General features: G+C 38.6%; 1 long non-coding RNA gene across 2 annotated transcripts in view; it reads left to right on the forward strand.

The window, feature by feature from the left end:
• LOC123290226 (uncharacterized) overlaps positions 1-12,733 on the forward strand; it is a 60,334-nt gene extending 47,601 nt beyond the window's left edge. For both annotated transcript variants that reach the window (XR_011493045.1, XR_006534598.2), the window contains 2 exons: positions 8,991-9,182; positions 10,121-12,733. This is a non-coding gene — a long non-coding RNA (uncharacterized lncRNA). The remainder of the gene's footprint in view (positions 1-8,990; positions 9,183-10,120) is intronic.
• Positions 12,734-15,011: the final 2,278 nt, after the last annotated feature.

A 15,011-nucleotide genomic window follows, 5' to 3' on the forward strand; every position in this document is an offset into this window, starting at 1 on the left:
CGTCTTTTCATCTCTACCCATTTTCTTTGGATCCTACTCTGTTCTTTATTCTGACCCTATGATCTTTTTTTGTATAAGTAATGTGTTCCTTTTTATTCTCCTATTTTCTATTTCTTTTTCCCGCTTACTATATTACATCAATAACACAAATCACCCCCCTTCCCAATAACTCGGTGAATTTCTTCTCATGTGTTGTAAATGTTTTCCTTATGTTGTAGAAATTCATATACATACATATAAAGAAAATTTCTTTTTTCTTTTTATCCACCCTTGAAATGAAGACAACATGTAAATCAATCAGAGTCTAGTTAGGAAACAGAGACCATATCAGTTACTTGGACAGAGAAAATTTCATATAAAAGTTTGTTAACTAGGAGGAGGTTGTAGCTCCTGAGTGATGCTTACCTGCTAACTCACCTCATTGTGTCATGCAACATCTAGCCAGGTGTGTGCACTTAGCTCCACGATGAAGGGCTCTGGCATCTGTAGGGTCCCACATCATCACAGTCAGAGGCAACAAGAACTGATACAGGTTTCAGTCTATCCTATGGGGCTCCAGCTTGTGCTTGATCTCCTCCCCTTTGTGACCATCTTTCCTTCTGTTCCGCCTCCCTTGTGGACTTCAAGCTCCGGGAACAGTTGTAACAGTTGTGCAGAAAACATTCTTACAAAGACTATTTGATCACCTCTTGCAATTGTATCAAGTCAAATCCTTGTAATGTATCTGTTTATCACCTCTCTCCCTCCCTCCCTCTTCTATCTCCTACTGATTCTGCTTCTTCAGTTGAGCCCTTGCTGATATTGGCACACGTTGAAATGAACATACCTCGCCAGGTGCAATGTTTGCAAACACACAGATACATGGATCGCCCCTGTTTCTTTCATTATCTATCGTTCTTTCACGGGAACACTGCTAAAATTCACATTTCCTTTGCTGGAGAATCTAAGGGGTTAATACTAGATATTACTTGTAACTGCATGTTTTATTATAAACTATATTCCATAGCAGACAATTATCTTCCTACTTTCACCACATCTCTTGAGGAGCCTTGTTTTCCAGGGTGCTTCTGGAACCTGTATGATGCTACTGAACACGTTGTTACCTGTTCTAGGCTACCTCAAGTCTCACTTTTCCATTTCAGTTTAGCCTCAAAATGGATTAAAGAAAGAGACGTACTAACATGGAAGAGTGGATGGAGGCAATAGACTTGTCACCATCTTTTGAAAGTTCTTGACGCGTACGTGCAGACAGGCAGAGAGAGGCATACATTGCGTGGTTTTATACTTAGTACAGTTCCTGATTTTTCAGAGCCAGGCAGCTACTTGGAATGTTTCAATATTTCTTACAAATTTTTACTTGATTAGGTGCTTTTATTACTTCAGATCACAAACTTATTTCTTAAATTATTTGCATTGAAGGTAAGCTGAATAGACTCCTTTCAGATTCTGGTCAATTAAATACTTTGCTTCTATTTCTGAAATTACTGCTAATTTCTGTCCTCTTGAATGTTGCTGTATAATTTAACCAGAAGTGGAAGAAATACTATCATTTAAACTTGACATCTTGCAATCATTTTTTCCTTATAAACATACAATTAAAATTGTCATGAAAGAACGAAGTATGTATAGAATAATATAAAATATGGATATGAAAATAAAAATAGTTAAGAGACTCTTGCCATCCAGTAAAGACTAATGTTAACATATTATTGTATACCATTCCAGATAACTTCCCTTAAAAATATGTTCATAGTAAAGAGAAAGCAAAAATGCCAGTTTAATAGCTAGAGGTAGAATTGCTCCTAAGAGCACACTTTCTATTAAGAAATGAGGATGCCTGATTTAATTATGGAAGTTGGTTTTCAAGAAAGATGGAGAGGATGGGTTAGAATCAAGACAAAGAAGACTAAACATAGAATCCTACCTCTCCTTATGTCCCTTTGTTGTCCCCTGTTTGTAATATTAATATTCTTAAATGTTTCCTCTTCATATATTTAGATTCATATCAGTCATATGATTTTGGTTCAACCATCAAACAATTGATAAAACTCAAAAGAAGTAAAGCCTTTGGTGGTGAACACAACGTAGGCTATACAGAAGTCAAACTGTAATGATGCACACCTGAAATTTATATAATGTTGTAAACCAATGTTATCTCAAAAATAAAGTGGAAAAAAAGGGAAGAAAAGCCTTTTGGTGTGTGTGAGGAAGATTGGCCCTGAGCTAACATCTGTTGCTAATCTTCCTCTGTTTTCTGTGGGATGCCGCCACAGCGTGGCCCAACGAGTAGAACACGGGATCCGGGCCCATGAACTCTGGCTGCCAAAGCAGAGTGTGCGAACTTAACCACTGCACCACTGGGCCAGCCCCAAGAAAAGGTTATTTTATTTACCTTATATTCCCTTACTGTGCTCTTCCTTCCTGATGTTCCAACGTTCCTTTTTTTACTGTTTGTTTTCTGTTTAGGTAACTTCCTTTACCCATACTTTTGGAGCAGTTCCACAAGCAATAAATTAACAAATTATCTCAGTTTTCCTTCTCCTGAGAATGTCTTGATTTCTCTTTCATTCCGAGCATAGAATTTCTGGGTTGAGAGTTCTTTTCTTTCAGCCCCCGAAAATGATTGTCCCACTTCTGCCTGGCTTCCATGGTTTCTGACGAGAAATCTGCTCTTGAATTATTTTTCTCTTATTTGGAAAGTGCCATTTATCTCTGGCTGCTTTCAAGAGTTCATCTTCAGTTTTCAGATATTTAACTATGACACACCTTAGTGTGAATTTCGTTTTATTTATCCTGCTTGGATTTCACTCATCTTCTTAAATCTGTCAGTGTATGTCTCTTGTCAAATTTGGAAATTTTTCAGCCATTATTTCTTGGAGTACATTTTTAGGCCCACCTTCTTTCTCTTGTTCCAGATCTCTGATGATGTAGAAGTGAGATATTTTGTTACAGTCCACATGGCCGTATTCATTTTCTTTTGCTCTTTACTTTATGTTGTTTAATTTGGGTGATTTCTCTTGTTCTATATTTTGGTTTACTGATTCTCAGTTCCCTCTATTCTGCTCTTGATCTCATCCATTAAGCTTTAATTTCAGGTATTGTATTTTTCAGTTCTAAAATTTCATCTTGGTTCTCACATCTTTGACACCTTTGCTGAGTCTTTCTATTTCTTTGCTGAGGCTTTCTGTGGTTGGTTGTTTTTTATTTGTTTCAAGTATGTTTTTATTTGCTTGTTGAAGCATTGTTATCATGACTGCTTTAAAATATTTGTCAGATTACTCTCACATCTCTGTCTTCTCACAGTGAACATATAGTGAATATGTATACATTTATTCCCTCTGAGATCTTCCTTGTTCTTCGTGTGATGTGTGATTTCTGACTGAAACCTGGATATTTCAATATATGGTATACGTCTCTGGATCTTATTTAAACCTTCTCTTTCAGCTGGCTTTGTTTGACACGTCTCTGGAAGGGGGAAGCTGTCTCAATACAGCCAAGTGGAGGTAGAAGTCCACATCCTCACTTTGCCTCCATTGACATCTGACCAAGGTTGGGAGTGGGGGTGGTGACTGGGGGAGCTCTTCACCGCTCTAGGCGTGGATGTTTGTGCTGCCACTGACACCAAGGTGGGGGTGGCCTCACTATTATTGAGCGGTGCTGAAGGTCTTCACTCTTCACGAAGCCTCCTCTGGCACCACTGCGTTGGGGAAGGGGGGGGCATGGAAGTCCAAGCTTCCCATATCGTCTTCGTTTATACCTCAAAGCGTCTTGCTACTGGCTAGAGAGGATGAAAGTTCCAGCTTCCTTCCTGGCACCCTCAGACATCACCCCTGCAGGGGTGTTGGGGCCCTTCTTTATGGCCTTGTGAGGGAAGAAGTGTAGGATCCCCATTTGGTCTTTGTGGGCATGAGTGTGAATGGAGTCATAGTTTTTTCTCTGGTTTTTGGCTGGAGTAGAGTGATTATTGTCTAACTGTTTTCTGTCTTGATAGGCTGCCCTTTTCCTGGTCCTTTGCTAGAGAATGTGAACTTTTCTTGGGGCTTTTTCTGTACCTGTTGTTGTTTCTGGGTTGCTGGCTTCTCAGCACCAAGTCTGGGGTATATGAGAGAAAAAGAAAACCCAGGAAACTCACCACTATGTCGTTCTTTGTGACCCAGCTTTGAGCTCCTAGCTGGTCTGCCTTTGCTCCACATTTCAGTCTTCTTCTTCTTTGTTAAATTATATGGACTGTCCAAGGGTTTAGCTGAACTTAGGTGATAGAATAGGGAAAAGCACGTCTACTTCATCCTCCCAGAAGTGGAAGTCATTCTAGGCCTGGTGTGACTTTATTTCTATCAACTACTACTTTGAATATTTTTTCTTCTGAGACAGCACTTAGTTAAATTGTTTTGAGGAAACTTTCATACATTAAGGTTGTTAGCTCTTTTGTCCTACATCAATAAACATTTTCTGAAATTTTTTATTTGAGTATTAATTTGACTCATGGCGTTTTTTTTGGCCCACATAAATTTTAAAACTCTCTATGGGAAATTGTCTATAATAGTTATCCTTTATGAATTCTTCCACTGTTTCAAATTAATGTATTTCATGACCATCCTTCAATTCAATAAATTTTTTACGAATATTTTTTCTAGTTCTTTTTTATTTTTTGATTTGCTGATTTTGGTTTAACTTTTACATTTAATTCTTTAATGCATGTGAAATTTATTTGTGTGTGTGTGATAGAGGTAAAGCTATAACTTAATATTTTGTTTTCTGCAAATAGTTACTTAACCATGCCATTATCTTTATTAAATAATCTGTCCTCTCTTTAGAGCCTAGAATTAGCTCCGTGTGCTTTGATTTCCGTGATGTGACGCTAGTTTCTCACAGACTTTTCTGCTTTGAAATTTATGATGAGGTCACTACTCCATTTATCTAGAGGCCTTGATCGCTTCTCTCTCAGACTTGTTTTGTCAACAAAGAAGATCCCACGTCCACCGTTCATTTATTTCTAATGCCCTCCAATCTTGCTCCCTCCATGGGGCAGCTGACTACCAGGGGATGAAAAAGACAAAACTGCCATTCATCTTTGTTTCATTCAAAAACGGCATTGCCCATTATTCTGTAAATGAAACGTTGTGTATGGTGCCCATGCTAGAGGATACTGACGATAAAATGGTGGGAGAAACATGAGTATTGAAATAGAAGAGAGTTAAGAAAGGTCTTTTATAATTCATCAAGATATGAATTCTGGAATTTTATTTCATTTTACTTGTCTTTAAACGAGAGATAGCATTAAATACAGTAACTATAAACATCCAATTATTTCACTGAAGGATAATTGGCTTTGGAACAAAACAAATCTGAGAGGCAAGCCAGTGGCATAGCAGTTAACATTTGTGTGCTCAAGGCCAATCTTCCTCAGCAAAAAGAAGAGAATTGGTGGCAGATGTTAGCTCAGGGCTAATCTTCCTCAAAAAAGAAAAATTCTGATTTTGAAGCTACCTTGTTTCTGCGTGTGGAAGTTAAGATGTCCAAAAGAAAGTAAATTAGCTCCTTTGGAACCTGTTTCCTTTATCAATAATTTTGGAATAGTTACATTTACTTTGCATTTTTGTTGTAAATAGTGAATTTTAAAAATGACAGCCTTGACCTATATATCACTGAGTGATTCATAATTATTAAGTCCTCCTTTCATATCTTTTGTGGAAAATTAAAATCTCTAAGCCATAATAATGGGAGAAACCCCACCCTATCACCTATTGAGTAATTGGTGTAGACTGGATAGATTGCAAATATTTTTTTCAATTTTCCCTTATAACATCTCTATGAACTAGGCACGATTTTAAATCCTACTTTGTGAATAAGAAACCTAGAGCACAGGGAGCTGAGGCCTCTAAATTACAGTTACATAACTTATACATGGGAGGACGGCCATGCAAATCTCAGGTCTGCCAGACTCCGACTCAATATCCCTCATTCCTAAACCCTATGCTACGCTGTCTAATCAAAAAGATTGCATAATTAAGGGCAGGTTTAACAGATTAAACCAGAGCTTCATCTTCTGACTCTATTTCACTTTTCCAAGTATACATAAGGCATTAGTTGTACCCACTGCTGAGATTTACCTCTGTGTGTGTCTGGTGTTCTGAGGTGCCCATAAAATGTCTATTTGGCTAAAGAACTGATCAGCATTCTTGGAAAGAAGTCAAGAGACTGAAAAAAATGGGTCAAGAAAATTGAGACTTATAGTCATAACAGAAGGATGCTTTGGAAAAGAACCCAGACTTCGCTACCCAACGGGTACTCGTCTAGCCTTCTGTGGGCTCATATGTGAAACTCAGGGAAAAGGATTTTGTACCCCCAAATGAAAAGAATTTGAGTCGCCATGTTGTGGTAAAATATGGCGGGGTAGGTGTGTCCCTCCCACTAACAGAAAGTAGTGTGCTCTGTACCCTGTATAGCAAAGGTGCCTTCCTGGCAGGGAACAAGAGGAAGCGATGGGAATGTTTGTTAAGTAGTTTGAACAAAGGAAGCAAAGCAGGAGAATGGGAAAAAAATAGGTGGATGTTATGGGATGGCTGATAGGATGGATTTGGGAGCGCACGTTAAATCTCCGATGAAATGGGCTGGGGTTCTCCTTTAGGAGCTAGCAAGAGGTGGGAAAATATGATATGTATGTTAGTTTGGTCAAATTTGAAACTTTTCTTTAAGCCAAATAATAACTGATGATTTTGCTTTTCAGAACTAGAGTTCAGAATAATAATTTGGTTTTATTAGGGTGAAGTTAGGTCCAGCCAACGTTTCCATTTCAACCAAACTCGTGTTTTTAATTGAGTGTGTGATCTGGGGTACTTCAAAGCTTTTGGAGCCATCTAAATTACTATCTATTCATCTATTCCACATGACTTTGCTCCATTCAATCAATTACGTCTATCGACCTATATGTTCAGCTACCATTTGCTTCTATTAGATACAACTTTGAAAATTACCTGAACATTTATTTGGCTCCCAGAGCTGGACTAGGCAAGATGAAAGAAAGTGATTTACTGTCTAACAAGCCTGCTACATGGATGTGGAAATAGGCCATTTTATTCCTCCATTTTTTTCCAGGAATTATTTTCTTTCTTAAAACTGTTGGGTCTTTTCTCTTTGCTTAGTTGTGAGTGTAGGAAGTAGGTCACTTCTGGCTTTTCAAAAGAACTAAAGAAAAGAAAAAGAAGCTATCATTAACTTGACATCACAAGTGTTAATACAACCCTACTCACATTCCCACTTTTTATAGGCTGTTTACTGTAGGAAAATATGGGAAGACGTAATCCTAGTTCAAGCACAAAGACAAACTATAGAAAGACAAGATGTAGAGTCATTTATTTGGTTTACAGCTGGAAAGCACTTTGGGGAGGCAGAATGAGTTGTGGTTTCCCATGGGTGTGGAGCCAGGATCTCAGTTCAGATTCAGGCTTCAATCTTGATCATCTGTGAAAGTTTTAGACAAGTTACTTAATCTTTGTGTGTCTCCATTCTCTTCATCTACAAAGTGGGGCAACCGTGTAGAGCTGTCACGCCTGATACATAACAAGTTCTTGGTAAATATTAACTATGACTAGTCATGTGTTGCTTAATGACAGGGATACGTTCTAAGAGATGTGCTGGTGATTTTGTCATTGTGTGAACCCCACAGATGGTCTAGCCTACTACACACCTAAGGCTCTGTGGTCTAGCCTATTGCTCCTAGTCTACAAACCTGGACAGCACATTACTGTACTGAATACTGTAGGCAATTGTAACACAAAAGTAAGCATTTGTGTATAAAAACATAGCAAAAGTACAGTAAAAATATGGTGTAAAAGATGAAAAATGGTACACCTGTGTGGGGCACTTAACCATGAATGGAGCTTCCAGGACTGGAAGTTGCTCTGGGTGAGTCAGTGAGTGAGTGGTGAGCAAATGTGAAGGCCTAGGACGTTAGCTACACTACTGTAGACTTGAGAAACACTGCACACTTAGGCTAGAAAATATTTTTCTTTCTTCAATAATAAATTAACCTTAGCTTACTGTAATTTTTTACTTTCTAAACTTCTTAATTTTCTTAACCTTTTGACTCTTTTGTAAAAACACAACTTAAAACACAGACACATTGTACAGCTGTACAATGACATTTTCTTCATTTATATCCTTATTCTGTAAGCTTTTTTCTATTTTTTTAATTTTTAACTTTTAAATTTCTTCATTAAAAACTGAGACACAAACACACACATTAGCCTAGGCTTACACAGTGTCAAGATCATCAATATCACTGTCTTCCACCTCCACATCTTGTCCCACTGAAAGATCTTCAGGGACAGTAACACGCATGGAGCTGTCGTCTCCTATGATAACAATGTCTTCTTCTGGAATACCTCCTGTTGGATCCGCCTGAGGCTCTTCCTGAGGAGGTGCCACTCTTTTCAGAAATATGGCCATGGTGGTTTGCTTGATTTGTTTCTTTTTTTCCATCATAGATTTGCTTCTAAGCAGATAATTCTCCACGAATATACCTCTCTATTAATGAAAACCTTTTGGTGTTAGGGTCCATGTTTTCAAACTTTTTAAGGAGCTCGTCAAGGTCTTCCAAAGCTTCTGCTAGACCTTTCACTGTGGATTTTCTTGGGGGTTCTTTTTCTTCTACTGTCCTCTTCTTCAGCTATGAATTCCTATTCCAGTTCTGACAACTCCTCATTAGTCAACTCCTCAGGAACTACCTCCAGGAGCTCCTCAATTTCATCCTCATCCACACCCAGGTTAAAGTATTTTGCCATCTCAACCACAGCCCTGTTGATTTTTGCGACCTCCTCATCCTTGACAAATCCTTTGAAGTCATGGACAAAACTCTTGAGTGTCTTCTTCCAGATGCCATTCATTCACTCCTTGGTGACATCACCCCAAATCCAAGCAAGGTTCTTGATACAGTTGTAGAAGCTTTCATCATTCCAGAATTGCATCAGTGTTTTTTCTGTCCTCCTCAGTTGCAGCAAAAGCCTGGGCAAAGGTCTTCCTCAGGTAGTAGACCTTAAGAGCTGTTATAACTCCTTGATCCATTGGTTGGATCAAAGAGGTGCTGTTTGGAGGAAGAAACACTGCTTTGATATTGGGATGAAGATCATCAACCAAAGAAGCATATCCAAGAGCATTATGAACAATTAACGAAATCTTGAAAGGTACGTTATTCTCCAAATAGTACTTCTCCATTTCGCTGGCGTAGCAATTCAGGAGGGCATCTTGGAAGAGGAGCTGGGTCATCCAGGACTTTATTGCTCCTGTAGTACACTGGCAGTGTGTGCTTTCTGATATGCTTGAAGGCCCTGGGGTTCTCACTGTACCAGACCACAAAGGGTTTCCATTTGCAGCCTGCAACATTGTCCCCAAGCAAGATTGTTATCCTGTCTTTAAAAGTCATGATGGGCCAGCCCAGTGGCGGAGTGGTTACGTTTCGCGCTCTCCACTTTGGCGGTCCAGGGTTTTGCCAGTTTGTATCCTGAGCGCCGACATGGCACTGCTCATCAAGCCATGCTGAGGTGGCATCCCACATGCCACAACTAGAAGGACCCACAACTAAAAAATACACAACTATGCACCGGGGAGCTTTGGGAGAAAAAGGAAAAATAAAATCTTTAAAAGCCATGAAACCTGGCATTGACTTGGCCTCCTTATGGATGAAAGTCTTCTCAGGCATCTATTTCCAGAGTAGGGAAATTTCATCCATACTGAATATTTTCTCTTGCAAGTAATTTTCCTCCACAATCAGCTTATCTAGTTTCCAAAATTCTTCAATGTCTTCACATCAGCGCTTGCAGACTCATCACTCACTTTCACATTATGTAACGAATAATGATTCTTGAATCATTTAAACCTGGCAGTAAATTCAACAGCGTAGATGGGTCCAGCTTTTTCTTTCAACATTGCCAACAAACTTTTTGCTGTGGCTATGATTGTCATGGCACTGGGAGAGATGTGCTTCTGTGTCTGGTCTTCAAGCCAGGTCATTAGAAGTTTCTTCACCTCTGATATAGGCTCTTCTCGAATTTTTGTTATTCTTGTTGTCTCTGATGAAGCAGATCCTTTAACAGCTTCTATCACTTTGCTCTTGTTCTTTCAGATCGGAGCTACGAGTAACGCATTGTGCTACAACATTATGACAGCTATGAAGTCACTAGGCAACAGGAATTTTTCAGCTCCACTACAATCTTATAGGACCACCGTGGTGAAGGCAGTTCGCTGTTGACTGAACCGTTATGGGGTACCTGACTGTATTGACTTTGAGCCCTCATCTTCAAGATGAGGAAGCTGATCTACCTCATTGGATGAACCAACCAGGCAGGGCTAGAACTATAGTTCTCATTTCCTGCTTCTCATCCACCCACGACGGCTTCTAAAGACTGTTGGAGCAAACCCCTCCCACTAAGGGAAATGAATTCTGCTGTTACTAAGAGAGAAGAGTTGTCTGATCTAGAAATTAACATGAAGCATTACTGATTTGGAGGCATCTGGAAATCTAGAATAGACAAATCCTTGAAAATGAAGGATTTTTTTTGCACATCTATCTTTCTGCTTGACAGTTAAAAAAATCAAAGTGAAAATCCAACTTAATGCTGTTCATATAGATTATGCATAGAGCATAAAGTATGTACTACAAAAAGAAACTTCTATGTCTCCTGAAACTACTCAATTCACTATGCGATCTCTGCCAACAAAGTATCAGGTTCTAGATAAGCAATTCCACCCAGATTTTGGAGGCAATACTATTTAATTTAATTGTAATCTTTTCACCAAAAGCAATGTATTATAAAATATGGTTTAAAGTTTAAACTGAGATAAACCTTTTTAATGATCAGGAGGCAAAAACGCTATGTCAGACTATATATTCTGTTGCTGTTTTTGTTTTTTCAAATTTGGAAAATAAAGACAGAGATAGCTCTTCGTGTTCAGCAAGCATGTGTCGACCATTCTTTCTACATACACCATCATTTCTTTAAGAAAACAGAACATGCTACATGAATAGACCTTTCCATAGGGGCTCAAGCTTAAGTTTCCAGAGTTTAGAGAAGCAACATCCATCAAGTTCCCTCAACTATTGAGAATAATGCTGTTTTTTGTCACACACAGGGTCTATTTTGAGCTCAAATATACACATCGACTTTAGACTATAGGCTTGCAGACCTGTCAGCACAATGCCCCATTACAAATTGTCCCTTTAGCAAGATGACCTCATTTTAGTAGCCTGTTCTGGTTTCTACATTCTTCCAGGTTTCACAGTTCAGTGCAGTCAAACAAGGTGATGGCATTTTTAAGGCTCTAGATTTTATTGGTCTACGAATTAAGGTAGGTGGCCAGGTGCTATTTCAGGGTTTCATCTGGCAACCTGGTGCTAAATTTGAGCACACTGAGACTAAGAGGGTTGTGATTTTTTTTTAATGTACACTGGAAACATAAATGTTGGCATTTATGGAAGTGGCTGCTGTAACAGGAAGTGATTTCATATATCATTAGCTGAAATTAGATTAAGATTATAGGAAGGTCTAAGTTAAATCTGAATGATCATTAAAACCTGGGACATAATATTTTGCAAGAAGAATTTATTAGACTCCAAGCAACCCCCATGTACGTTTTGAGCCTTCTATCTATTGGGTGCTAACAAAACCCCTATACTTTAATTATTTCACACAATACTTGCACATTTTAAAATTTCCTGTGAAGACAGAATCATGTCTGACTCAGACACATACCATGGCCGATGATCAGCCATGCTTGCTCTTTAAGTTGTATCCTTTGCTCAGGAATAAATTTTGCTCAAAAATGAACCATGCTGGGGCCCACCACCTTGGCCGAGTCGTTAAGTTCATGTGTTCTGCTTCGGGGGCCCAGGGTTTTGCTGGTTCAGATCCTGGGTGCGGACATGGTGCCGCTGGTCAGGCCATGTTGAGGCGGCATCCCACATGCCACAACTAGAAGGACCCACAACTAAAAATATATAACTATGTACTGGGGGGATTTGCAGAGAAAAAGCAGGGGAAAAAAAAAAAAAAAGACTGGCAACAGTTGTTACCTCAGGCACCAATCTTTAAAAGAAAAAAAATGGACCATGCCTATGTATGCGAAAAGAGAGTCAGGCAGAGATTATGGTAGGTAGAGATAAGTGAAAGAAGAGACACCTGGAGTCACAAGGCTTAAACTCGCAGCACTAGCAAGAGTGTATAAACAAAGAACAACCGTTTAGCTTTTTTGCGCGTGTGTGAGGAAGATTGGCCCGGACCTAACATCTGTTGCCAAACTTCCTCTTTTTTTTTCCAATTTTGTTTTTTCTCCCCTAAGCCCCGGTACAGCGGTGTACATCCTAGTTGTAAGTCATTCTGTTCTTCTACGTGAGATGCTGCCACAGCATGGCCTGATAAGCGGTGCGTGGGTCTGTGCCCATGATCCAAATTGGTGAACCCCGGGCTGCTGAAGAGGAGCACGCAAACTTAGCCACTTGGCCAACGGGCTAGCCCCTGTTTAGCTTTTTTATCTTCCATTTTCTTTCTCTAAAATAGCAGCAATACTAGCATCTACGCATAGGCTGGTGAACACTAAATGAGACAATGCGTGCAAAGAGCTTAACAAAAAATGACAACTAATATTTATCTGTCCTTCCTCTGTTACAATACTCTGCCAAGTCCTTTGTGAACGTGCTTTGTGTTTTGCAAAACAATGTGTAAATAAAAAATATCATTAGGTGTGCAATGTGTACATACATTCATCTAGCTATTTTGAAGTGTGTATGACTAACTAAAAATTAAATGATTGAAGGTACAAAGCTTGCTATTTTATTGTTTTCCTCTTCAGCTCAGTGATTTTAGAATTTTCACATTAACTTCGATAAACTCTCTCATCCACGACTTTCTAGAAGTCTCTACCCTGTTAATCGAATTCAGTGAAACACACTGTGTGGGAATGCATTTTCAAAAACATAGCTGGCCTTAGGTCTCTACTGGAAGGTCATTTGTGCCCATATCCAACTCTGTCCTAGGTGGGTATGCAGCTGTCCAAGTTTTGCAGACTATTTAGAATAATTCAAAATCAACAAAATACCAACAGTTTTAAAAGCACCTGTTAATAATGTAAAAATCAAACGACTGGTAGTTTGCTAACAAGTTTTATAAATGAGTGAGCAAGAATGAAACTTTGGAGTTCTCACAACTTTGCTGTGATAATTGAAAAATGCAGCAGAATTTGAGTTGACGTAAATTTTTTAAATAGAAATTGTAGGGCGTTAGGCTCTATAGATAAGAGAACCAGGGACTCTAAGTATTCATAAAACGTTGGCATTTATTTAAAGTAGGGTTAATTTGGGGCTGGCCCAGTGACATAGTTGTTAAGTTCGCCTGCTCTGCTTTTGCAGCCCAGGGTTCACAGGTTTGGATCCTGGGCGCAGAACCAGCACCACTTATCAAGCCCCTCTGTGGCAGCATCCTACATAAAATAGAGAAAGACTGGCAACAGATGTTAGCTCAGGGCCAATCTTCCTCACCAAAAATAAATAAGTAAAGTAGGATTAATTCAGAAGACGTTTACACAATAAACGTTGATGTTCTCTGGGGTTCTGCTCTTCGTCTTATCCTATACCTACTTACAGGCTGAGAGAGCCTGATTTCTTGGTTTTATAAATAATTCATAAATTTATTACCTCAAATTTTCATCTCCAGTCCAATCCCTCTCCTGTCTTTTACATCTAACATCCTACTGTATCAACTCCATTCTTTTTAAGAAAGAAGTTTTCTGGATTTCATAGTTATCATTAGGAATAAGAACTTTTGCCATTTAAATCCTTCCTACATTACAAAAGAGAAATTTGGTCAGAAATGATTGGTTTTTAAAGTTTAAATCTAAAAGAAAGCTAGCTTTCTCTTCTTTGCTTCATTAGAAAAGCACAAAATAGAAAACCCAATATTCTGTTATTTTTTAACTTTCATTATGAATAAAATAATCCTAATTTCAAATAATAAACAAATTTTAGCATAATTAAATTACCTTATGACACTAAATTTGTAGAAACATAGAGTTAAACTAACATGGAGGAATTCACCAACAGACAGAATCTGTTTTAGATTCTCATTTTTCTGAGTAATATCTATTAGTAAGCAGTGACTGCCTATGTTGGTAAACTCAATATTTAGTTCATTAAGCTAACATATTTTGTGACGCAATAGGAGATAATTTGTTGAATGAATAATTCAATGAACAAATGCTTAATGCGAGATGGTAGTGATGCAGACAGGAATAGATAGTACGGTTTACGAAGGAACAAAGTTATAGAGTCACACAGTTACTATTTTAATCTTGACCCTGAGTTTGAACCCCCCACTTTCCTCTCCTCTGGCCTTCGCTTCCTTATGTGCTCCCTGGAAACAGAGAATCAATGTGAGGACTCTGAAGCCCTAGAAGAGGATAGAGCCACTCTACAGAAAGAGCCTGTTCCCGAATGTGTGAGTGGAGTGGAGCCAGTCTCCTGGCTGATCTGCATTGAACTGTGAGATGAATGAGAAGGAAACGCACATTACGTTAAACCACTGGGATATTGGGTGGGCTAGATACTGCATCCAGCCTATCTTAGCTAGTATAACTACTTCGAAGGATTGAGGTTAAGAGTCAATAAAGACAATATTTAATGCTCCAGCACAGAAGCTTACGCAGTGTAAATACTATATCCAAAAGTTCCCTTTCCTTTCTGTGTCTAAGTGACACCACCTGTGAAGTTGAAGCATAGTAGGCAATTCTTCTTTACAATAAAAAATTGCATTATTTACTGTGCTCCATCTGTGCCAAGAATGAATGGATATGTTTATTTCTCTAACACAATGAAACGATCATTTTTATCTTCTCCTTTTTACTAATGAAGAAATGAGAACATGTACGATGTGAAACAGTAGATACAATAGTCATGAAAATAAAGACCATTGAGGACAACCAAAAGAATGACTACAGTTTATTAGAACAATATAAATCACTCTAAT

This window comes from Equus asinus, chromosome 12 (genome assembly GCF_041296235.1).
Source record: "Equus asinus isolate D_3611 breed Donkey chromosome 12, EquAss-T2T_v2, whole genome shotgun sequence".
Lineage (NCBI taxonomy): Eukaryota > Metazoa > Chordata > Mammalia > Perissodactyla > Equidae > Equus > Equus asinus.